The sequence below is a fragment of the Haliotis cracherodii genome, unplaced genomic scaffold (assembly GCF_022045235.1).
Source record: "Haliotis cracherodii isolate W230 unplaced genomic scaffold, xgHalCrac1.p SCAF_6, whole genome shotgun sequence".
Lineage (NCBI taxonomy): Eukaryota > Metazoa > Mollusca > Gastropoda > Lepetellida > Haliotidae > Haliotis > Haliotis cracherodii.
Window position 1 is genome coordinate 58024616 of NW_027266319.1, and position 25760 is coordinate 58050375.

The 25760-nt window shown below is 38.8% G+C and overlaps 1 protein-coding gene across 1 annotated transcript in view; it reads right to left on the reverse strand.

The window, feature by feature from the left end:
* The window catches only part of LOC139444918 (neuroglian-like), a 301741-nt gene extending 283210 nt beyond the window's left edge, over nt 1–18531 (reverse strand). Inside the window, exon 1 of the mRNA XM_071225929.1 lies at nt 18514–18531. The gene's annotated coding sequence lies outside the window, so the exon portion shown is untranslated. The remainder of the gene's footprint in view (nt 1–18513) is intronic.
* Nucleotides 18532–25760: the final 7229 nt, after the last annotated feature.

Here is a 25760-nt window from a genome sequence, read left to right on the forward strand (position 1 = left end):
TTATAATTGTTTTAGTCTATTACTTAACAATATTACAACTGATACGGAATAAACAGACAAAGGAAAAGCAACTTGAGACAATGGATAAATAGACACAGGAACAGCAACTTGTGACAATGGATAAATAGACACAGGAACAGCAACTTGAGACAATGGATAAATAGACACAGGAACAGCAACTTGAGACAACGGATAAATAGACACAGGAACAGCAACTTGTGACAATGGATAAATAGACACAGGAACAGCAACTTGAGACAATGGATAAATAGACACAGGAACAGCAACTTGTGACAATGGATAAATAGACACAGGGACAGCAACTTGAGACAATGGATAAATAGACACAGGAACAGCAACTTGTGACAATGGATAAATAGACACAGGAACAGCAACTTGTGACAATGGATAAATAGACACAGGAACAGCAACTTGTGACAATGGATAAATAGACACAGGGACAGCAACTTGTGACAATGGATAAATAGACACAGGAACAGCAACTTGTGACAATGGATAAATAGACACAGGAACAGCAACTTGTGACAATGGATAAATAGACACAGGAACAGCAACTTGTGACAATGGATAAATAGACACAGGAACAGCAACTTGTGACAATGGATAAATAGACACAGGGACAGCAACTTGAGACAATGGATAAATAGACACAGGAACAGCAACTTGTGACAATGGATAAATAGACACAGGGACAGCAACTTGTGACAATGGATAAATAGACACAGGAACAGCAACTTGTGACAATGGATAAATAGACACAGGGACAGCAACTTGTGACAATGGATAAATAGACACAGGAACAGCAACTTGTGACAATGGATAAATAGACACAGGGACAGCAACTTGTGACAATGGATAAATAGACACAGGAACAGCAACTTGTGACAATGGATAAATAGACACAGGAACAGCAACTTGTGACAATGGATAAATAGACACAGGGACAGCAACTTGAGACAATGGATAAATAGACACAGGGACAACAACTTGAGACAATGGATAAAAAGACACACGGACAGCAACTTGTGACAACGGATAAATAGACACAGGGACAGCAACTTGTGACAATGGATAAATAGACACAGGAACAGCAACTTGTGACAATGGATAAATAGACACAGGGACAGCAACTTGTGACAATGGATAAATAGACACAGGAACAGCAACTTGTGACAATGGATAAATAGACACAGGAACAGCAACTTGTGACAATGGATAAATAGACACAGGGACAGCAACTTGAGACAATGGATAAATAGACACAGGGACAACAACTTGAGACAATGGATAAAAAGACACACGGACAGCAACTTGTGACAACGGATAAATAGACACAGGGACAGCAACTTGAGACAATGGATAAATAGACACAGGAACAGCGACTTGTGACAACTGATAAATAGGTTTTGACCAATCACCTCTAATCTCTAATCCCCCGAACCAGGAACCCATGATGGTCGTAAGAGGCAATTAACAGGAACGGTTGGTCAGGCTCCCTGGTTAATGCACGTCATGATGTCCCAATTGCATGGATCGTTGTTAATATAAATCACATGACTGTTTGGTCCAGACTCGTTTATTTACACTTGATGGAATATTGCTGAGTGTGATATTAAACAAACAAACAAACAAACAAACCCTAATGAGAAACAGAAACATATAGCTCATTGTTAAGAAATGGTTCATCATTTTTTCATTCAAAACAAGTAAGCACACAAGAACTAATTTCGTTAAAAATTGAAGCCAGTTTAACAACACTGTCGAAGACCTATTTCTATAGATTTATGTTCTTGTACTACACGATCGCTATGATAATCACCTACCCAGAGACAGATAAACACAGCTTCATTACAAACACCCTATTTCGGAAACGGAAACCTGCTGCTATCGCCCACAAATTTCAGCCAAGTAAAAACCTTTGACATTGATGAGCCACCAAACTATTTGAAGTCTTATTTGTTGTTTTCCTTCTTGATTACAGATATTGATTAAATATCCAATCGAACGTAACCGTCGATTCAATTACATCAGCCGAACAGAAGAAGAAAAAATGGTTTAGAATGAATAGGTGTTGGAGAGGGTGAAACAAGATGTCTCCTCTTGGTCGTCTTTCACAAACATCAATTGATCATGACCACACAAGGTGAAATTGCAATCGCGATATCGATCTAGCTGTCCTCATAGTTTAAGGTCTTCGGGTATTATCCACCAGTTGATTTAGAATGTTTAATGGGATTCTTTTTCAATACATCACACTTCGCACGGCCATGTGGACACTGCGTCACCAGTCTTGGCAAAGGGGTAATCTTGACAAAACGTTGGGAAATAAGTTAAGACTCATGTGTTTATTATGTTGCATGTGAAGAAATGTTGAAACCACGGAAAAAGAATTCTTCTAAAGAAGAGTAATTCATCAATAACGCCTGTGACCGCCTACATCGCAGGAACAGTTTTCCTGCAAACTTGAGCAATACAGGCACAATACACGGAGATGACCCACAATAACGTTTTCCTGCAAACTTGAGCAATACAGGCACAATACACGGAGATGACCCACAATAACGTTTTCCTGCAAACTTGAGCAATACAGGCATAATACACGGAAATGACCCACAATAACATTTTCCTGCAAACTTGAGCAATACACGCACAATACACGGAAATGACACACAATAACGTTTTCCTGCAAACTTGAGCAATACAGGCACAATACACGGAAATGACCCACAATAACGTTTTCCTGCAAACTTGAGCAATACAGGCACAATACACGGAGATGACCCACAATAACGTTTTCCTGCAAACTTGAGCAATACAGGCACAATACACGGAGATGACCCACAATAACGTTTTCCTGCAAACTTGAGCAATACAGGCACAATACACTGAGATGACCCACAATGATGTTTTCCTGCAAACTTGAGCAATACAGGCACAATACACGGAGATGACCCACAATAACATTTTCCTGCAAACTTAAGATACAGGCACAATACACAGAGATGACCCACAATAATGTTTTCCTGCAAACTTGAGCAATACAGGCACAATACACGGAGATGACCCACAATAACATTTTCCTGCAAACTTAAGCAATACAGGCATAATACACGGAGATGACCCACAATAACGTTTTCCTGCAAACTTGAGCAATACAGGCATAATACACTGAGAAGAAGCAGAACAACATGGTCAGTGTTAATTTCCTTGGTTTTCAATATCTAGAACCTAAGTTTGCAGTTGACGGAATAAGAAAATAGCGCTTTTTCACCTTCACATATTTTTAGTTACACAGATCCATAAGTAAATTGGAAAGTACAATATCACCTTTATTAAGTATTCTGAGTGTATCAGTTTATTTGAATTTTTGCTGCACATTGTGTGATTCATTTATAAATACTGCTCAGAAACTGTATATTCTTTCTGCCCACACACAAAAGATATCCATAGAGAAATTCATGCCACATCCATTTCAATGCAATAAACATACACAGATCCAAAAGGGGATGCAAAGGTGCGCATCCTTGTTTTCGAAGCCTACATATCATGTTCATGTATGATAGATATGTAACAAAATTATCTAGTGACATGTTTTCACCAAAAATAACAACTCCTATTTTCAGGACTAACAACTGAAAATTGTTTCCCAAATTAAGTCCATTCACTTTCATTATGTTATAAGTGCATCCCTCTTTTCCAAAGGGCTGCATCTGAGCTTGCACAAGCAGCCTCACTCACTGATACAGGATACTGATCATGACCATTATTAAATACAAATAATAAAAAAGTAAAGATGAGAAGGACATTTCTGTGTGAATATTGTACCGTATATCGCTGTGTATAAGGCAACCCCACGTATAAGACGACCCCCCTGTACACACCTTAAAAATCAACCCAAAATCCTATACTCCGTGTATAAGGCGACCTGGAATGAAACACATCACAAGTCTGACTGATATACCGGTAGAAGATTTAACGTGCTCTTGCCGACTGTAGCGTATTTCTCACACGGACATCACAAATTAGTTAGTTAGTTACTTTGGAGATTTAATGTGGGCTTTCCGACTGATGCGTATTTCGCACACATCACAAGTGCGCATACAAACCTTATATATGCAATAAAAATATGTTTATCTTGCGTTGTTTTTTTTTCTACAATGATAGGTCGCGTGTGTAACTCCGGCACACATCGCCATTTTGTGTTTACATGGTACGACACCAAATTGGTGCCCGTAAAATAAAATTCATTTATGAAGTAATAACATATAAAAGACAATGGTGAGTAATTTAATCGCCAATTAACTATGTTGTAACTAACTAGGCTTATGTTTGCTTCACATTCAGCGTGTTTATTCCACAATCACTTGTACACACCGTCTCCAACACTTGTTAATACAACTGTAAAAACAACGGGAATTGATTTCAGTTTCACCGGTTATCACATGTTAGGTCACATGTGCAATATGCAAATGATTACCGGTACTTCTGGCTCTCTACTCACGGATGTTGATTGTTTTACCGTGTCAGCTGGTTTGACAATCTGCATCGAGGAGAGGGTCATTTCAACTTTATTTGCAGAAATTATTAAACTTTATTCAAGGAAAAGAGATACAAATCATGTTTATGTATGGAAATAGTTATTTGAACAGTTATTTAGGACGAAATGCGAAGTTTTATTGTCAAATGCTGGGCTGGCTATCGGACGCTGGTTGACATCGCCAGTGGAAAAAAATGTGAGATCTTCGACTCCGTGTATAAGACGACCCCCCTTCTTAGCCCCCTCATTTTAGGTACGAAAAACTCGCCTTATACACAGTGATATACGGTATATAAAAAATCCCAAATATTATGCAGAAAGTGAGTGAGTGAGCCAGTTGGGTTAAACGCCACTTTTAACAGTATTCCATTTATATCACGGGGTGTCAGCGTGTGATTGTTTCTGAAAGAGTGAGTGAGTGAGTGAGTGAGTGAGTGAGTGAGTGAGTTGTGTTTAACGCCGTTTAACACATTTAACATGAGTACCCCACTCAGACACAGTATACTGACTCCGAGCCGACCAGTCCTTGTTTTAGCCCCTAAATGCTGAGTGCCAGACAGGGTAACAACAAGTACCATCTTTTAATGTCTTTTGGTGTGAAGAAGCCAGGGATCAAGCCCCGGACCTTCCGCTCTCGAGGTGGATGCTCTACCACTTGACCACGGAGGTGGTCACTCCTTGTCAGAAAAAGCATGGAAGTCAACATGGTGTCATGGTTGATGTTATGTTGTGAGCATTTTGACAGAAGAATTCAACTAAGGTTCTCATTGCAGTATAAGCACCAACCATTGTTTCATGACAATATTGCAATCTCCCATGTCATGATGTCCTTGAGCACACGTTTAGAGGGAGTGCAATAGAAACATATTGATAACTTTTCTATTTCTCAACACTGCTTTTCACTTTTTGGGGTATTTCTGAATCTTTGATGTATGAAAAGGTTACATTGTTCATACAGCTAATGGCACTGGTTCAGTAGGAAATCCTGTGTATCAAATACAGTAAACTATGTTTATAGTGAACACGCTTATAACGAACTGATGGATATAACAAAATGTTTTTTCAGTCCGGGGCACTGGCTGTATATTTTATTATATTAAATTAATGGATATAACGAACACACTCATAACGAAATAACGGATATAGCAAACTCACTTTGTGGTCCCGTGTGCACTCTGTCTACGAAAATGCTTGTGTTTATTACGAACTCATGATCTCTGAATTGCAGACGTGTCACCAATCAACCTATCAAAACATCCGCGGCCACGCGCGCCCGTTAAAAGCAGCAATAAACAATTGAAGGCAAGTGATTATCTGGATTAAGTACAAACACCTCATCCTCATTTTACTCCCTCAATTAACAATAGTAAAAGCTCAATTAGGCTATAGCCTTTGAAGTGTATATATGCTGTCTATAAAATGCAACACGAGTGAGGAAATTCAGTCGAAATGATTATACCGTATTCGACGTAATAAGCGCCCAGGGCGCTCTCAAAATTAGGAATAGGGGACTCTTATTAGAATATTATTTTGGTGAAAAAAAAACAGAGTTGAAAGATAAATTTTATGGTTTAAGCTGACAAGTTGAAATGTTTATGTATGACAGATGTATTTTTCCAGAATTAAATTGCCCATAATTAAGGGTGCATATAACACACGAGTGTGCATCATACGCGAATAAATAAGTCTTGTGTACATTGATCAGTTGGAAGGGGTGCTAATTGGGATTGTTCACTTGCCAATATATTAACAAATATCGCCCTGGGCGCTTATTGGAGCGGGGCGCTTATTACGTCGAATACGGTAATGAACTACGGTAATGAACTACGGTAATGAACTACGGTAATGAACTATGGTAATGAACTACGGTTATAACAAACTAAAATCAGTGGTTTACTGCACTCAATAAAACTAAAGACCCGTGAAGATCCAGCGTAGAATAGATCTTTAACAACCCATGCTTGCCGTAAAAGGCGACTATGCTTGTCGTAAAAGGCGACTAACGGGGTCGGGTGGTCAGACTGGCTGACTTGCTCGATGCATGTCATCCATCCCAATTGCGTGGATCGATGCTCATGATATTGATCACTGGATTGTCTGGTCCAGACTCGATTATTTACAGACCGCCGTCATATAGCTGGAATATTGCTGAGTGCGGCGTTAAACAACAAACCAACCAATAAATCTAAAAATCTACCAAATCTGTCATCAAACCACAGAACTTTATCCACATCAAGAAGACTATCATGATGAGCATCCTAAATGACCTTATAATTCCATCTCCCACCTTGGCAACAAGAATGGCTACGGAGACAAACTCTTCAGGAATCCCCTAAGGGTACAGCCTTTAGACAGAACCCTCTCATTCAATTTGCATATATATCCTATAAACAAGTGGCTCTGGCAATAGATAACCACTGCTGTCGGAGGGGACACCATGCCAATGACAGCCATCAGACGATAACGGCATTTTGACACTTTTTGAAACAATGGAGTCTGGATAGCAGAGAATCCCGAGTATCTGTTTCTGGCACTGTGTCTGGAATATTTCCATTCAAGTCTAAATTGTATTCAGTTAACGAACATTTTACCAACATTTATTGCTTACCTTGCTTATAGTTGTTTGCTAACATCTTTCTATGAACCTATTTAAAATGGGATAGCATCACTGATTGACAACATGTCACGTATCAGATATGGTATGTCATTTCTAAAAACTGAATAAAAATTTGTGAAAATACAAATCAAGTAGTAATAGTAGGGTGTTTACATAATCCACAAAACATAGATGCAATGGAGGCGCTGTAGCTCACCTGATTGTTTCTGAAAGAGTGAGTGAGTGAGTGAGTTGTGTTTAACGCCGCTTTTAATAGTATTACAGTTATGTCACAGCTTAATGTGGGAGGAAAACCCAAAGTGATGCAGGTCTCAGACGTTTACCACTTCGGTGAATTCCATGAGCACAGTTATGGTGCTGACAAACCTAGAAACATGATCGGGGTGAACTGGGATTCGAACCCACAATCATAGGTTTCTGGCGTGCCCAAGGGATGCAACTCTGCACAGCGAATCACGGCGCCTTAGACAACTGGGACACCCGTGCCCCCATTTCTGAAAGAAAAGATAAAACAGGAATATGTCCCAGAGTCAAACCTTGTGCATGTATGACACACTTGTAGGTAAATATTTGGTAGATTGAAACATCATTTCTATCAAGATTTCAAAGAGTATCATACAACTCTTGCTCAGAAGTTGTTTGATCTGGGTTACAACATTCAAGGCCTCAGTAAGTTTTCAAAATGTTTTATGGTAGAGGCCTAGGACATTTTCAAATTTGACGCATCTGATGCAATTCCCTATTTTGAGTTTTGAGTGAGTGAGTTTGGTTTTACGCCGCTTTTAGCAATATTCCAGCAATATCACGGCGGGGGACACCAGAAATGGGCTTCACACTCCCTATTTTGACTTGTACCATATGTTCCAATGTTTTTTTCAGGTCAACAATTGACTTGCCTTTGTATGTGTTTGTGATGGGTGCCCCCCCCCCCCCCCCCCCCGAAACAGATTCCATGGGGCACAAAAGGCAAAATAGCTGGATTGAATAGCCAGCATTTCTGGCACTGGCATATAAATGCTACCATGCATGCAAGGGTCTGCATCTGTGTGACAGAACTTCTGCCAAAATACAAGCCACAAGATGGCTCGGATCTCACAATGAAAAACTGACGCAAAAATGCATCTGAAGATATTGTTTCATTAGTTATGACTAAGTTATTAGACTTAGATATGTAACAATTTGCCATCAGGTCTCCAACTACCACCATCCCTTTTATCTTTCAAAGGTCATCTCTTAAAACAACATTATCTAGTCTAGTTACACTCTTCTTAAATTAGCTCAAACGTGTAGTTCCATGAGCGTTAACTGGTGCATCATGAATGGATGATTATTATCATTATTATTATTATTTTTATTATTATCATGATTATAATAAGATAGCACCATCGTCAATAATACTTCACAGGTTTGTAGACACTACAAACCACCATCATCCATGAATTCATATAGAAGATGTTGACACACAGGAAAATAATGAGGTTTCCTGCCTTGCGCATGCACAGGAGCATTGGGCAGCTGAATACTATTGTATGCACAACTTATTATGGATATGTGACAGTGAACAGGACTTCTGTTGAAAATCCAAAGACTTGTACAGTGTGATAGCAACAACACAGGATGTATGACAATCATGTAATTGAGGTAAGATATTCACATGAATTACGCTGAAACTCAATTAAGTCAAATGAGCCTACTCAGAGCATGGATTTTGTGTGATGGTTGTAGTTGCTTGATATTAAAGGAATGTGTAGATGGCCTCATGGCGCATGTTGCATGTTTTTGGTGAGGTGAGGTGAAACTGGGTTTAACGTCGCATCCAAGATTATTGCACTTATATAGCGATGTGCATGCACGTGTGTGTGTGGCTGCTTGTACTAGTCCGGACTGATGCCGATTTATAGTGCTAGCTCACTGAGATACCATGCCAGGGTTTAACATGATTACCCAACTCAGACACAGTATACTGACTCCAAGCCGACCAGTCCTTGTTTTAGCCCCTAAATGCCGAGAGCCAGACAGGGTAACAACAAGTACCATCAATTAAAGTGTTTGGGTATAATGTAGGATCAAGCCCCAGACCTTCCACTCTCCGGGCGGACCCTCTACCACTAGACTACGGAGGCAGTCTACTGCTGTTTGTAATCTCAACTCTTATTGGTCAGAGCACTCAGTAGTTTCCTTCTTGCTGGAATGAGAGCATGGCTGGATTCGGTGGTTACAAATAGCACCACACAGCAGCAGTAGGTTGTCATGGGTGATGGAGATCGACTGAAGTATTGATGATGCAGGTTACTTTCAACCCAGACACAAAGTACAGTACAAAACATATATACCATATAATATAAACATACCACATCATTTTGCATATTTAATACAGACAAAGAGAAATGCCTGAAAAGTGGACAGGACTATTTTCAATATGGCTCCCTTAGCTGCCATCTTGAACATAGGCTCAAAGTTTTTGGAGTAAGTTAACAGATAAAAGTTTCTGTTTCAGAAATCTAGTGATTTAAGAAGTAATGAGAAAAAAATGTAGTAAAAGATTTATGGAGGTATGTGAAAGTCACAGAATTAAAAATCAAAATACCAAACAACATAAATCTATAATCTGCATGGTAACCTCTTACTGTGTACAGAGTTTTACAATGACATGCAGAATTGGAGGAGTAATAGGCCAAAATTACATTTTCCATATGGCCACGTTGGCATCCTCTCACGAGGGACACAGATGTAGTTTTATTTGATTATTTTTTCATTTAGAAAGGTGATGAGGTGTCATGTGACGTTGACATTGTTGAGAAAAGACTGACTTTAGAGATAATATTTTAAACACTCTTTGACAATTTAGATGAATATTTACAAACAGTATTCCTTGAGGAAATACACACAACTGTTATATATGCATAGTCCAGGAGTTAACGTGAGAAAGGGTTAGAATCTGTATTCGAAAATACAACACATTCTAACTATTCTGAGACAAACAGTCGCAAAGCTGTCAATAGTTTACTAAAGTTGACTGTAGAATAACATTTGTCATGTCAAAGTAGTTGTATTGTTCACTTAATGGAATGGGCAATGTGGGCTTATTATGGGACTCTTGTTCCTGTTGAATCTCTCAAATAAACATACACCGTGGTCTTGTGGCAGAGGGTTCGCCCGGTGAGCGGAAGGTCCGGGGTTCGATACGCTACCGCGTCATAGCAAAAAACATTAAAAGATGGCACTTGTTGTTACCCTGCCTGGTGCTCGGCATTAAGAGCTATACAAGATCTGGAAAGCTCGGAGTCAGTATACTGTTTCTGAGTGGGGTATTCATGTTAAACTGCAACATGGTATCTCAGTGAGCTAGCACTATAAAATCAGCATTAGTCCGGACTAGTACAAGCAGCCCACGCCCGCCCATCCAGACACACGCCTATCTTTCTATCTGTATCGCCTTTCAACATGTCAAGTGTATTGCTGCTTGTAGGGCATGACATGCTACCCTTTTGCGAACACCTTGTATCATCACTGATTTCATAGAAACTCTACCGCTGTTTTGCCGTTTGTGCCCAATGGAATCTGTTTCGTCGGATCAAGACTTTTTATTCTCTGGCCTTCATGTTTTATATCTCTGAGATGTAAAAAATGTGAAAACTTAACGAATGGATTGAAGGAAGAAAATATAATTGTCTTAAAGTATCTCTTCTCGAAATGTAATCACTGTGTATGTGTATAATATTTCTAACAACATATTACACAAGTTCCTTATCTACTGCCCTGCTTCTATCAGGACCATTTCAAAGGATGCAAGGAGATGTCATTATCCCCAGAGATATAACTACAGAGACGGTTGCTATGTGAAGAACACAATTTACAAACGTGTTATCAAGTTGGCACCACTACAGAGAATATGAAGAAGCATTCAATATCTGCAGCTGGTGTGTGTGCATCTTTTCACAGACTTTCCAACAGAAACCTTGATAAGTTTATTTGGACCAACAATCAGTAGATTCGACCCCTGGCACCTTGCCCAATTCCCATCCCAATAAAAATATCTTCATCAACCAATCATCCTTCCTCCCTATCCCCTGGTCTACCACTGGGCTCCACAGAGTTGTCAACCATCACACCACAACGCCTATCAGAACCAGATACGGCTTCAGGGATCCTCTTCCTTGCTCACCTAACATTTGAGCCAAGCAAGTGTGATGCTTTTCAAAGGCAGTGACATTTGTTTCCAGGGGTTAATTTCATTGGCCAAATCTCCGTGGCCCAAACCTGTGAAGGGTCTTGCTACTTGCATATTTCATAGGGAACCCTATTGAGTGGAATGTGACAAACAACAATCTGCATCTCTCAAACTATGTGGGCACATATTAGTAATGCAATTTCAATGAGGTGATGTGTGAAACCTTGAATAAAGAATACATCGAAGTTGCGGGCTTATTACTCAACACAGGAAACTTTTCTATCTCCAAAATGGAAAATTGACACAAATGTTCAAACAACAATCCAATAAGAACTATATTTGCCAAGGGAGATGTTGTGCTCAAGAGGTTAAAAAGTCTTAAATTACATTAATGATAGAGCAAGTTAATCCTTTTTCATAATCTTGTCATTTTATTTTCAACTCCATGGATATTTTTGAACTATTACCAGTTGAAGCTGCTTTTCACTTACTTCATATAGAAATACAACAAAAAATGTGTCTCCTTTAATAAGGCTCAATAGAAGTCAATGATGTCAAATTAGTGGTATTATATCAGTTGATTAGATAATAGCATATATTAGGAAAGAAAAAGCCTTTCAGTCTTTGATAGCTATAAATATTGTGAAATAAAAATTCCACTTCTCTATCTACCTTGTTGATTGTCAATTTTTACAGTTTATGGTATCCCAAACTAGACATGTCAATTAAGCCACCGAAGACTGTTTCACAGATATCATGAATAAACAATGTGCTTATGATGTTCAAATAAATTACAAACAATTCTAACAACCTTCAAACGGCATGCAAGAAATTTTACAACAAAGCATCTCATGAACCAATGTAAAAGTGAAAATAGTGTTGAATGAGTGAGTTGGGTTTCACGCTGCTGTATTGCAGGTTAACCACAGCATGTACATTTAATGTGCGAGGAAAACCCCAAATCAGGCAGCTCTAAGACTTTTACCACTTTGGTGAGATCCACAAGCAGGGGTATGGTTCTGACAAACTTTTACCACTTTGGTGAGATCCACAAGCAGGGGTATGGTTCTGACAAACTTTTACCACTTTGGTGAGATCCACAAGCAGGGGTATGGTTCTGACAAACTTTTACCACTTTGGTGAGATCCACAAGCAGGGGTATGGTTCTGACAAACTTTTACCACTTTGGTGAGATCCACAAGCAGGGGTATGGTTCTGAGTAACTTTTACCACTTTGGTGAGATCCACAAGCAGGGGTATGGTTCTGACAAACTTTTACCACTTTGGTGAGATCCACAAGCAGGGGTATGGTTCTGACAAACTTTTACCACTTTGGTGAGATCCACAAGCAGGGGTATGGTTCTGACAAACTTTTACCACTTTGGTGAGATCCACAAGCAGGGGTATGGTTCTGACAAACTTTTACCACTTTGGTGAGATCCACAAGCAGGAGTATGGTTCTGACAAACTTTTACCACTTTGGTGAGATTCACAAGCAGGGGTATGGTTCTGAGTAACTTTTACCACTTTGGTGAGATCCACAAGCAGGGGTATGGTTCTGACAAACTTTTACCACTTTGGTGAGATCCACAAGCAGGGGTATGGTTCTGAGTAACTTTTACCACTTTGGTGAGATCCACAAGCAGGGGTATGGTTCTGACAAACTTTTACCACTTTGGTGAGATCCACAAGCAGGGGTATGGTTCTGACAAACTTTTACCACTTTGGTGAGATCCACAAGCAGGGGTATGGTTCTGACAAACTTTTACCACTTTGGTGAGATTCACAAGCAGGGGTATGGTTCTGACAAACTTTTACCACTTTGGTGAGATCCACAAGCAGGGGTATGGTTCTGACAAACTTTTACCAATTTGGTGAGATCCACAAGCAGGGGTATGGTCCTGACAAACTCTTACCACTTTGGTGAGATCCACAAGCAGGGGTATGGTTCTGACAAACCTAGACACACCATCAGGACACAATAAACAATTTTTAAGAGCAAGTGATAATTTTTTAGTCAGTAACTAATTGCATTCTTAGAGACAGGATGTCGACCATTCTGAAGCTTTATTTGTAAACAGTATCTTATAATCCCCGAGCTTACTCGGCTCTGCCTGACTTATTCCGTTTCTGCCTCTGGGTCAAGCCAAAACCAGTGTAGGCTTATCACGTGACCGGACTTTCCTCTTGTTAGTAAATCTATTGCAACCTAGGCGATGATAAACACTGGCTTCTAATCTAATCAAACTGGCAATTAGTATTTTGTAACTCAGGGGTAAAAAACACACAAAAACTTTCTCTCCAATTTGGCTCTATTAAAAAAACTAAAGCCAGTTAATTCTGCACAATGCTTGCATTTTCAGTTTCACTGTGCGGAACTCTATTGTTTTTGTTTGAGAATTGAATCGGAAATTATTTCATGCATGATTTGAAAACACACAGAACCGTAGACGTATTGTCCCTTTAAACACCCGAGAGAAACTATAAATTACTTTTCAAGGATAAGAATTATCTTTCGCGAGTGAGGTATGGAATAATGACACATGATACACATCCTTCATTAAAGAAAGAAAGCTTTGATAATGTCATTCTGACATGGACGCATCTGCAGTTTTGAATCATTGTTAAAAATAAAATTTGAGTGAGAAGACAAACTAAAAACACTTTGCAATAAAACTGTCAATCCAAGTTCAACTTTGATCCTTCATTTTCTTTTTGTATGAAAGGTAGATGCATGGAAAGTAATTCAGCACATATTCAATCTTTATGACAGAGCAGATGAATTTCAATCAAATCACTGTCAGTCAGCTTACTGTGAGAGGAAAGATGAAAGTGGTGGAGGTCATTGGAAGTTTACCACTATAATGAAAACCAAGGGCACCAGTGTTGTGCCTACTAAACAATCATAATCAGGGCAAATCTAGATTCAAATCTGCAATCATAGGATTCAGACATGCCTAAGGGAAGCAACTCTGCACAGCAAATTGCAGCACATCAGACAACTGTACCCCCATGTCCCCAATTAGAGAAATGTCTTTCTTCAACATGCCACAAAAGAATCAAACAAAAGGTTCAAAAAAGTACTTGCAGTCGCAATCTAAAATATAAAAACTATCCTTCAGCATCAACCATAATTACAAAGGATCTTGTTAAAAATTACATTACGTCAGACCAGTAGCCTGACTGTTTCTATGCACCTTGAAGGAACGCCAAAGATATGGATATGCCAATATGTATTTACAGTGGAGGAGCGTGACCAGGCCCTAGGGGGGGCACTTCTTCCACTCAGAGACAGACGTCAGGAAGGTATTTGCAGTTATCTGGTGTGAATGACATATTCTGTGTCTTTCAATGGCTCAATGGATTTGCTCAAATTCTTTGGGGAAGCGAAAAATTTGATCAATTCTCAGAGTCCTAATTTTCTTGAAGGTACATAGATTACAACCTTCATCCTTCAATCTTCAGCTTTCATCACACTCAATTTGAAAAGTTTTTAAGAATTTAAGGCCTAAGTGCGTCTTTGTGAGATAACTCACCCTAAACTTCCTCTCTAAGAAAGAAATTTGTTGAAACGAAGTCGTCTGAATCATTTTATTGCAATCTAGAATTTTGGACATTTTCTCAAAGCCACATGACTCTACTTCTCCAGCAGGCAAATACCTGCTTGGATGAGGAATGTTGGATGTGTTTTTTGGAATGTTTTCACACTGGCAACTGACAGAAACTGTATCATGTCTGTGTAGTATCTACTTTATTAAAATGTCATGGATTACAAAGTAGATGCTTAAAGAAGAGTCCTTGGAAATTGTATTAAATTATTGGTGTTGTTTTATCATCTTAAAAAGTGTTCGGCCATAATTACTCTCTTTTTGTTATCATTTGTATTGATAGGTGGAAGGCTTGTACTTGACTGTTATCCATGACATTTGCATTAGTCATGTGCCAGACGTTTACCAATCAATACAAATGATAACAAAAAGAGAGTAATTATGGCCAAACACTTTTTAATATGATAAAACAACACTAATAATTTAACACAGTTTCCAAGGACAGATATAATATGTTTTTCTTTAAGTGGCACTTAGAAGTTGTTATGATAAACAAGGGAGATAGGGACATATTATATTAGTCAGAATATATATCACTTTTTACCTTTTCCTCCAAAATATTCACAATTAGTAAGTGGGGCATTTAATATTATATTTAATAATATATTATAAAAACAAACTATTCAAACATCTGTGACATGAAATGTTTTTGTTTGTTATTTAATACGGCACTATTCCAGCTATAGGACGTCAATAATAATCAAGTCTGGACTAGACAATCCAGTGACTGACATCATTAGCATCGATCCATGCAATTGGGATAGGAACACATCAACCAAGTCAGCGAGCCTGACCACCCGATCCCATTAGTCGCAGCTTACGACAAGCATAGTCGCCTTTTACGGCAAGCATGGGTTGCTGAAGACCTATTCTTACCCGGATCTTCACGGGTCATGAAATCATGACTAGATTAATAGTGCTAGCCAACTGAGATACCATACCATAGTTTAACATGAATACCCTACTCAGACACAGCCGACCAGTCCTTGCTTTAGTCCCTTAATGCTGAGCGCCAGACAGGGTAACAACTACCGTATTTTCTTGAGTATAGTGCGCACCCTCCTCTAGCGGATTCAGAAAAAAAAATCGAATATCAAGCGCAGAAAAAAATTACACCGAATATCTACCCCTTCAGTGAAGTCCGGCAAACGAACGGGTGACAAGAAACTTGGTCAGTACACATTCGAAATTTGAGATAAAAAAATCACCAGACATGTTGATTTACCGTTTAAACTGTATTTTGTTCTGCTAGGCATTGTTTTACATCCAGGGATTAAGATTACCTGGTGTATGTTTTCGTAAACTAAGCCGGAAACAGCAATCAGCTGTACACACGTTTTCTTGGAATCTACCGGTGATTCGGTCAAGACACACCCAATGATATAACTTTACAGGTTTTTAATGCAAGGATCGGCAAAAATTGTACCTGAAACTATTTTCTATCAGGAATAATATATTCCAATCTCTTGTTAATTTAGTTGCAGCTTTTACTAAACATATTTAGAATAATAATAACCCTAAGCGAAGCAGCTGATCGCTATTGTCGGTTATTATTTTCACATGGAACCAGTCTGACCAGTCACCTTGACGAAGGCTCCCGCGCACGTGATCGCATGATCGCGAGAACTACGTGTTGACATAGAATCGTCAAATTATAACAAATATGACTTTTAACAAGTCAAAGTATGGCATTTATGATATATGTATCCATGCTCTGTCAACTAAAGTTTGTTTCAAGGCGTCAATAGCCGTAATCTGACCGTGGTTGCTGTTAATAACAGTGAGTTGTTTGATCGGAAGATCGCTTCACACACGATTTCGCTGAAATTAATTAAAACATTATTAAAAGGAATTTTGAATAAAATTAATGAAATAAATTTCAAACATAAGTCCAGATATACAAAGAAACTTTGTATAGCCAGACAGTGTAATTACATGATGATTTTGCGTACTTCAGTTTGGATTTGTTGGCATGGTATTTCCGGTGTTACGTGCTCACGCCAGTCACGGTAACATCACGGTAACATCAAAACTCATTATTTCGTGGAAAAAAAGTGCGCACTATACTCAAGAAAATATGGTACCATCTTTTAACGTCTTTTGGCATCCCGCGACCAGAGACTGAACTCGGAGCTTCCACTCTCCAGGCAAACACTCTACCACTAGACCATGGATGCGGTCTCATCTACACAAGGGACGAGGACACAAGTGTAGTGATGATTTCTTCTTCTGAAGGAACATGGGTACAAAGAGATTACAAGAGGTGATTTTTGGTGGTGTGTTTTGGTGGTGACAGGGATGAAAACCTAATTATTAGTAAAGAATTGACTTCAATTTTTTTTTGCGTTTATGAAGTTATAAATGTAAACACTGTGCACAACATTTAGTCTGCATTTATACCATCATAAGTAAGTCAGTGAGTCAACTTCTCAGATTTCTTAAAATTTAATTTAAAAAAAACACTATAGACATCAATATGAAATTATTGACATGGTCCAGCACAATAAAGTCCAAAGTCCTGTCCACAAGGTTACCCTTCCATCCATAAGTACAAAATAATCCAATACAGAGGAAATGTATAACTTAACCTTGTTATAATTCCAACCCTTAACCCTTATCTAATAACTTTAATGCATAATCTATGTTCAACCTTATACCTCCAAAAGCACAACATTTATTTCATCTCTCGTTTAGTTATCTAAAAATAATTCAAATGTTTTAACAAATTACAAAACCTATTTCTGTATTGTTTTATTCCCGGATCTAGGATCCAGGATCCAATTTCTTGTCCCTTTATCATATTCAGTTCCTGTAATACAGCTACAATGACTTTTCAAATAGCGTCATACAATTCTTGCTCCAAAGATTTTTGAAAAGAATTCAAGGCCTCAGTAAGGCATTCAGATAGTTTTTTGGTAGACATGTGGCGGACATTTCCAAATATGACACTTCAGTGACCAAAATAATTTCTGATGCAATTCCCTTTTTGACTTGTACCATCTGTTCCCAATGTTTTTTTTCAGCTGAACAGTTGACTTGCCTTTGCATGTGTTTGTGATGGGTGGCACTGGTGGAGTAAGATGTGCTCAACTCTTCGTGAGCTCAAAAACACACGTTTATTATATAGACGGAATCACACAGTGGACTCTGCTTTTAGCTGGGATTTCTAAAGAATATGAACAAGGTTATGTCGCTTCCATTTACAACAGTCTTCTTTTTTTTCTTCGTTTTTTTGAGACATATCTTATTGACATATAAAGTTCAAATGGAAAAAGCAAACATTGTCCAATTTACATAAACATAAATACGTTTAATAAAAAGCATACAATTATCATAAACAGTGCAGTAATTCTATGGAAATTCCATGGAAATAATAATATATATATAAATTACATACAATATTATGATCAATAATAATCTGCAGAGTTTGTAATTGGTAAAAGAACACGAAATATGTTTTACATATGTAAAGGAGTATAAATTGTTGCAAATATAATGTTAATTAAATCTTTTTGTTGACAAAATATAACATGATTTGATTGTAGAAACAAACTCCTACCTTAATGATGAGGTAAACAGCTTTCCAAGTTGGGATCAATGTCCTGAAAACAAAATAAGAAATATATCATATCAGAAATGATTCAAGCTTCTGAATTTACAGATTCATAAAAAAAAAAACATATTTGGAATTGAAAAAGCCACACCCTCTCATGATTGCCCCACAAAGCACAATAGAAATGGCCACAATTGATGCTCCGTGTGAAAATAAATAGTGATAATCACGACACTGATGACACGTTTTACTCCGTACCAATAAAGCAGAGTGGCTGAAAGATATTGCATCAGCACTGATGGGTCCAAGAGAACACTGGGAGTTGTTCTGAGCTGCAGCAGTTGTATGTTTGGCATTAGCAGCTCTGACAAGTTTGCAGGAACTAATATCACTAATTAATGACAATACTATCTGCCTGGACACTACTTTTGTTTAAAATCTTTTGCAAATTAATTATTTTGTTCCAATGTTTGCTGAAATAAATGCCAGATGTTGGTATTAAGTTTAATGAATACAAAATATTTTCAGTTACTCATAAAAAACCCATTGCAATTGATAAAATGATATGAAACACTCTGATTATAAAACACTTGTTTTTTATATTGCTGAATAGGTGGAAATATCACCAGCTGTTAGCTGGCTGATTTAGTATGACGTCATACCCCTCATGACCCTCTCACTATCAACCACTGGTTTTTCTGATCTCAGGAGAGTCAGGTAGTATAGTTATTATATGTCGGGCGGTCGGGTAGCCTAGTGGTTAAAGCGTTGGCTCGTCACGCCGAAGACCCGGGTTCGATTCCCGTCATGGGTACAATGTGTGAAGCCCATTTCTGGTGTCCTCCGCTGTGATATTGCTGGAATATTGCTAAAAGCAGCGTAAAACCAAAACTCACTCACTGTTATATGTCTCCCTAAGGCCTAAATCCACCTCTTGTACCCTCTGTCATCTGTATAGCACACAGCAGGAATGTAGCCATGTGGTTTTGGCACCAACAAATGAGTGAGTCAGTTCTACGCCACTTTTCGCAATATTCCAGCAAAATGTCTGCGAAGGATATCACAAATGGACTTCATGCATGAAGATTCGAACCCAGGTCTTTGGCATGATAAGCCAATGGTTAAACCACAAACTGGGCATCCCCACCAAGTACCATTCAATTTCAATATCGGTCCAATTTGGAACAAAATCTCTAAAATAACCTGCATACCTGTCAACAGCATTCCAATACGTGAAGATACACGAGTCAGTTTGTGCCCAACGTGTTCGCACCTCGTCACCTTGATGTCGTAATGTGTGAAATGTCACCCACCAGGATGAAATCTGAGACGCAAACAGTCTCATCATTTATTCATCCCATTTCTCATCACTCCAATAACCCATGATTCACCGCAAAATCTGATATCCACATTTTAAATCTCTTCTGGTTAAAATGGTAAAAGCTTACACATTCACAGCTTAGAATAATGCACATGGTTCAAACAATAGTCACAAATGAATCAAAATGAATCGATGCAGATTTAACACAATCTTTTTTTTTGAATCAACTATCAAATATTCAGCTCTAAAACACGGACAATAGTTATCCATTAACACTGTGGTCATACAGTACGTATAACTATAAGCCACAATGCCTAGAACTGAATCTGATCAGCACAGAACAGTAGACTCGTGCTTCAATTAATTGGGATTGAAAACTCACTGCAAGATAATTTTGTATAATCTAATGCCACAATTAGAAGCAATTCATTCATCACCAACATACGAATATGAAGAGTGGACCTGAATTTCACTAATGTATCAAAGTTAATAGTCAATACTCCAGCACTTGTCGACTTCACAACGCGTTTCACACCAGTGCTGTAAAAACAAAGAAATAATGCCTCTGTTATTGATCGAGAGCTTCGGTTCGTGCAGACACATTACCTAGGTGTAATGTACAAGTATTATAATGCTACGACATTATCCCCCAACAAATCTGCTCTCCAAGAAAGGTTGAGTCATTAAAAGTATACACATCCCAAAAGTTCAAGCCAGTGGGACTACAGTTTCTTTGCATCTTGTATATTGTTGAAGGTTGAAATATTCTAGCTATATATTCATGTCCTGTCAGTGATTGGGCATGGACCAGAGAAAAATTACGAGATTATGACGGAGTCTTGTACAAGGCAATCTAAATCATGGCTACACAGACAGCTTGGGCAGAACAGCTGCACTCAGAAAATCAGCACCTCTTGTCAGTTCCACATTACAAATTCACAAATTTTGAAAAGAGTGAGTATGGTTTTACGCCACTTTCAGCAATATTCCTGCAATATCACTGTCGGGGACACCAGAAAAAGGCTTTACACATTGTACCCATGTCAGGAATCGAACCCGAATCTTTGGCATGTCGAGCAAACTTTTTGACCACTAGACCTTCCGACTGCAAAATTGTGAAAAGAAATCGTTTAGTGTTGCCACCCCAGAATTGTGAAACAAACTTAGTAACCATGGGGAATAAAATTATCTCCAACTTTCCACAAGTTCAAATCTCAGCTAAAAACTCATCTGTTTTACAAGTACTACACATGGTGACTGTAGTGCTATGAGCATCTGTGTGGAGGTTAGTGCGTCATAAAACATTATTACAGAACAATCTCATTAAGAGCAATCTTTCACTGTAGAGACAGAACTACAGGACAGAACAGGCATTGTACAGAACAGGACAATCTGATTCAGGACAATCCTTCACTGTGGAGACAGAACTACAGGACAGAACAAAACAGAACCGGCATTGTACAGAACAGGACAATCTGATTCAGGACAATCCTTCACAGTAGAGACAGAACTACAGGACAGAACCGGCATTGTCCAGAACAGGACAATCTGGTTCCGGACAATCCTTCACAGTAGAGACAGAACTACAGGACAGAACAAAACAGAACAGGCATTGTCCAGAACAGGACAATCTGATTCAGGACAATCCTTCACAGTGGAGACAGAACTACAGGACAGAACAAAACAGAGCAGGCAATGTCCAGTACCGGACAAAGTTGGGAAAGTTGAGAAAGCTGGGATAGCTGGGATAGCTGAGAAAGCTGGGAAAGCTGGGATAGCAGGGAACGCTGGGAAAGCTGGAAAGCTGGGAAATTTGGGAAAGATGGGAAAGCTGTGAAAGTTGGGAAAGCAGGGAAAGTTGGGAAAGTTGGGAAAGCTGGGAGAGCTCTGAAAGCTGGGAAAGTTGGGAAAGCTGGGAGAGCTCTGAAAGCTGGGAAAGTTGGGAAAGCTCGGAAAGCTGGGAAAGTTGGGAAAGCTGGGAATGCTGGGAAAGCTGGAAAGCTGGGGAAAATGGGAAAGCTGGGATAGCAGGGAACGCTCGGAACGCTCGGAAAGCTGGGAAAGCTGGGAAAGTGTCTACCCAGAGAAATGTAGGTCGGTGGTTCGACCCCCCACCCCCACCCCACAAACAAAAGACATTAAAAGATGGTACTTGTTGCTCTGCCTACCACTCGGCAATAAGGGGACAAAGCAAGGGCTGGTGGGCTCAGAGTCAGTATTATGTGTCTGACTGGGCACCCATTTTACACTGTGGCATGGTGACTCTGTTCTCGCACTATAAAACTGGGAGAAGTCCAGTCTAGGACAAGCAGACACACACACACATATATGTGAAATAACCTTTAACACAACATCAAACCCCACTTCACATCAGCTTAAATTCACCTCCCATGACTCAGGTTTCCTTAGTGGACTGATCCAAACACTATTCATATTCAGCAGACATTTTCACCATTCGATCTCCATTTTAGGCACCTCTTACAACATCTCAGAACTAGTTCCACCCACAAACCAATCTTCGCTCTACGACTGGCTAAGTCAATGTTGAAGTATAGGCGTTACGATGGCTGTAGTGCTAAGATTGCTTTGTGGACAGAGGCACTAAAAAGCCCACAGCGGAGAACAAGATGCAGGAGGAACAAGATACAAAGCAACTAGTGTAATACACACTGGCTAGCTTAAACCATACTTCATAGGACACCAGCAGTATTGAACAACTTGGCAGCATGGAGAGTGTAAATTACTAACTGGGTCAAATCCGGTCAGATTGTCTGTGCTAAAATCAATGTCTGACAATAAGTAAGAACCCAAACTGGTACTTGATTTCCGAAGACTTTTATTTAGATGCCAGAACAGACTGTGGCTTATCAATTATTAACATCATACCGAGGCAGACACTTGCATCAACTATTTGAGACAGTTTAGTGAGGTCTCTACATCAGTGTTCATCCCTGGCTGGGGCCTGGCACTGCTCCAGGAACAATGAGATCAAATTACTTATCAAGGTGTTGCTAGTTGTACATTGTATATGTTTCGATGTTGTTTAACACTGCACTTAGCCATATTTCAGCTATACGATAGCAGTCTGTAAATTATAATCAAGTCTGGAGCAGACAATCCAGTGATCGATATTGTGAGCAACGATCAACGCCGTCGGGATATGATGACCCACTGTCAAACAAGTCAGTGAGTCTGACCGACCAATCCATTTGGTCGTCTCTTACAACTTAGTGTACGACGTATCAATACTTGCTGACATAATTGACCTATGAGACATCACTTGTAAAAACATTTGAGTTCAAGTTCAAGATTTTTAAAAGAAAATGCAACAAAATAAAATGCATCAATGGAATATAACATCTTATATATGATCCCTCTCTCACATACACATTCAAACTAACACAACAAAATCCTACTACCTATACTCGCATGTTACGTGCTCACTACTTATCACACATGTATACCTCAATACATACACATCCATACATGCATGCATGCACACACACAAATATTATATACATAAATGCAAACACAAGTTAATCCTTAGTGCACCTGCATATTAAACACTCTTCCACTCATCCATCCACATCAACACCCTCACAAACATACATGTAGAATATCCACCCACCCATCTACCCTTCCATCCATTACACAACCCTGCACAGAAAACACACTTCACCACATATACATCTCACCTCACCACATACACATCTCACCTCACCACATATACATCTCACCTCACCACACATACATCTCACCTCACCACATCTCACCACATACACATCTCACCTCACCACATATACATCTCACCTAACCACATACACATCTCACCACATACACATCTCACCTCACCACATATACATCTCACCTCACCACATACACATCTCACCTCACCACATATACATCTCACCTCACCACATATACATCTCACCTCACCACATACACATCTCACCACATACACATCTCACCTCACCACATATACATCTCACCTCACCACATACACATCTCACCACATACACATCTCACCTCACCACATACACACATCTCACCAAATACAAACCTCACCTCACCACATACGCACCACACCACACATACTTATACACACCACACACACCACACATACACCACACCAGGCCAGGCCACGCCACGCCACGCCACGCCACGCCACGCCACAAAGCTCTATGACATCATTGTCTAAAGTTGAAACAATAACACCCCAAACTCTGTGACATCATTGTTTTATGTGTAACCAGGACACCCAAAGCTCCATGACATCATTGTTTTATGTGTAACCAGGACACCCAAAGCTCCATGACATCATTGTTTTATGTGTAACCAGGACACCCAAAGCTCCATGATGTCACTGGAACCAGATTGTTTTAAATGTGCAACTAACCACATGGTCAGAACATACTATTAAATAATCAATTTTGATTCCAGCTTGTCAATATATGTATTTCACTTTGAAAACAAGGACAAATGTGTTTTTTCAGAAATTAAAATACAGGATAAGATTTCCAAAACAGGCTACTTTCTTCAGAAATATATAGTAAGCTCTGTTAAACTTTTTGTTATGTGTGCTAGATGTGTAATGATACATAGATTCTCGTGACAATCAATTCTCTGGGATATATTTCCAGACAACATCTGTTCGTATTTCCCTCTGATTGTGTCTAATATATCTGGCCAGGGAAGACGTAACAAAACAGAATAATATCTTCATCATTTTGGGCCCATGCAAAAAAGGTTTTCTTTTCCTGCAAACATACATATATATAGCACAAGAAACAATAAACCTAAGATATAGTGGCAATTACATTAATATTTAGCACAATATTTTCAATGAAACATAGAAACCCGAAACAAAACAGGATATTTTCATGATGTCAGGCCTGTACCTATAAAGTCTCCTTTTTTCACTAACATGCATATACATAACACAAAAAGAAAAAAATCTAATGAAATAGTTGCAAATACACTTAATTTGCTAATATTCAACAAAATAGTCTCAATAAAATACAGAAAGATATAATAAAATAGAATAATATTTTGATGACGTCTGACCTATACAACATCTCCTTGTCTAACTAACCTGCATGGGAATCACTGAGAATGTCTCTCCTGTTACAATCTTTATAATCCCTGCAACGTCAAACTGATGTGCTTCCAATAAATATTTATAGCATAACTGTACTTCCATGGCATAAGGTTGTTTTGTTCCCAAAAATGTCCCTTATGTTCAATGATACGGAAATCTGTACAAAAAGCAATTTGCAAGTTTGTAATATTCAGACATAACAATACAGATCACTCATCGATTAGGTGTCTCAGTGGCGAGATTTAGTTTTGTATAGTCAAAGTTCTTAATCGATGTGTAAGGCTTTTAACATGATGACGATACTTTCTATTACAGGGATAGGATGTTCTCACTGGTAGATCAAATGTTTCCTCAGCGACAATTAGATCAATGAATATAACTTTCTGCCATTTTATTGCACATGTTAAGTGCTTTAAAGATGTTTTGATCAATGCTGTTAACAAATCATTATTGAAAAGATCCTTTTCCTGTTGACAGACATAAATCATGTTCCATGTTGACTAGTTGTATTAAACATGTAGGAAGTGATTTTTTTTATTATCATAATTAATCAATGAAATTATTGGCATTTCAAAATGGCTCTCACATTCCTCATTGTGGCCGTGATGTTCTCATGTCAATATTTCATGTTTGTAAATGCTTAACTGTTTGACATTTGCTGACCTGGGGTTATCTAATCAGTTGAGTGAGTGCTGGAACTTTGAAACTGTGAAAACCTGAGTCTTAAATATGGAAAAAACAGTGGCGGAGTGAGTGAATGATTTAGGTTTTTCACTGATTTGAACAATATTTCACTTCTATTACAATGTATCACAATGTATATCAGCAAACTCC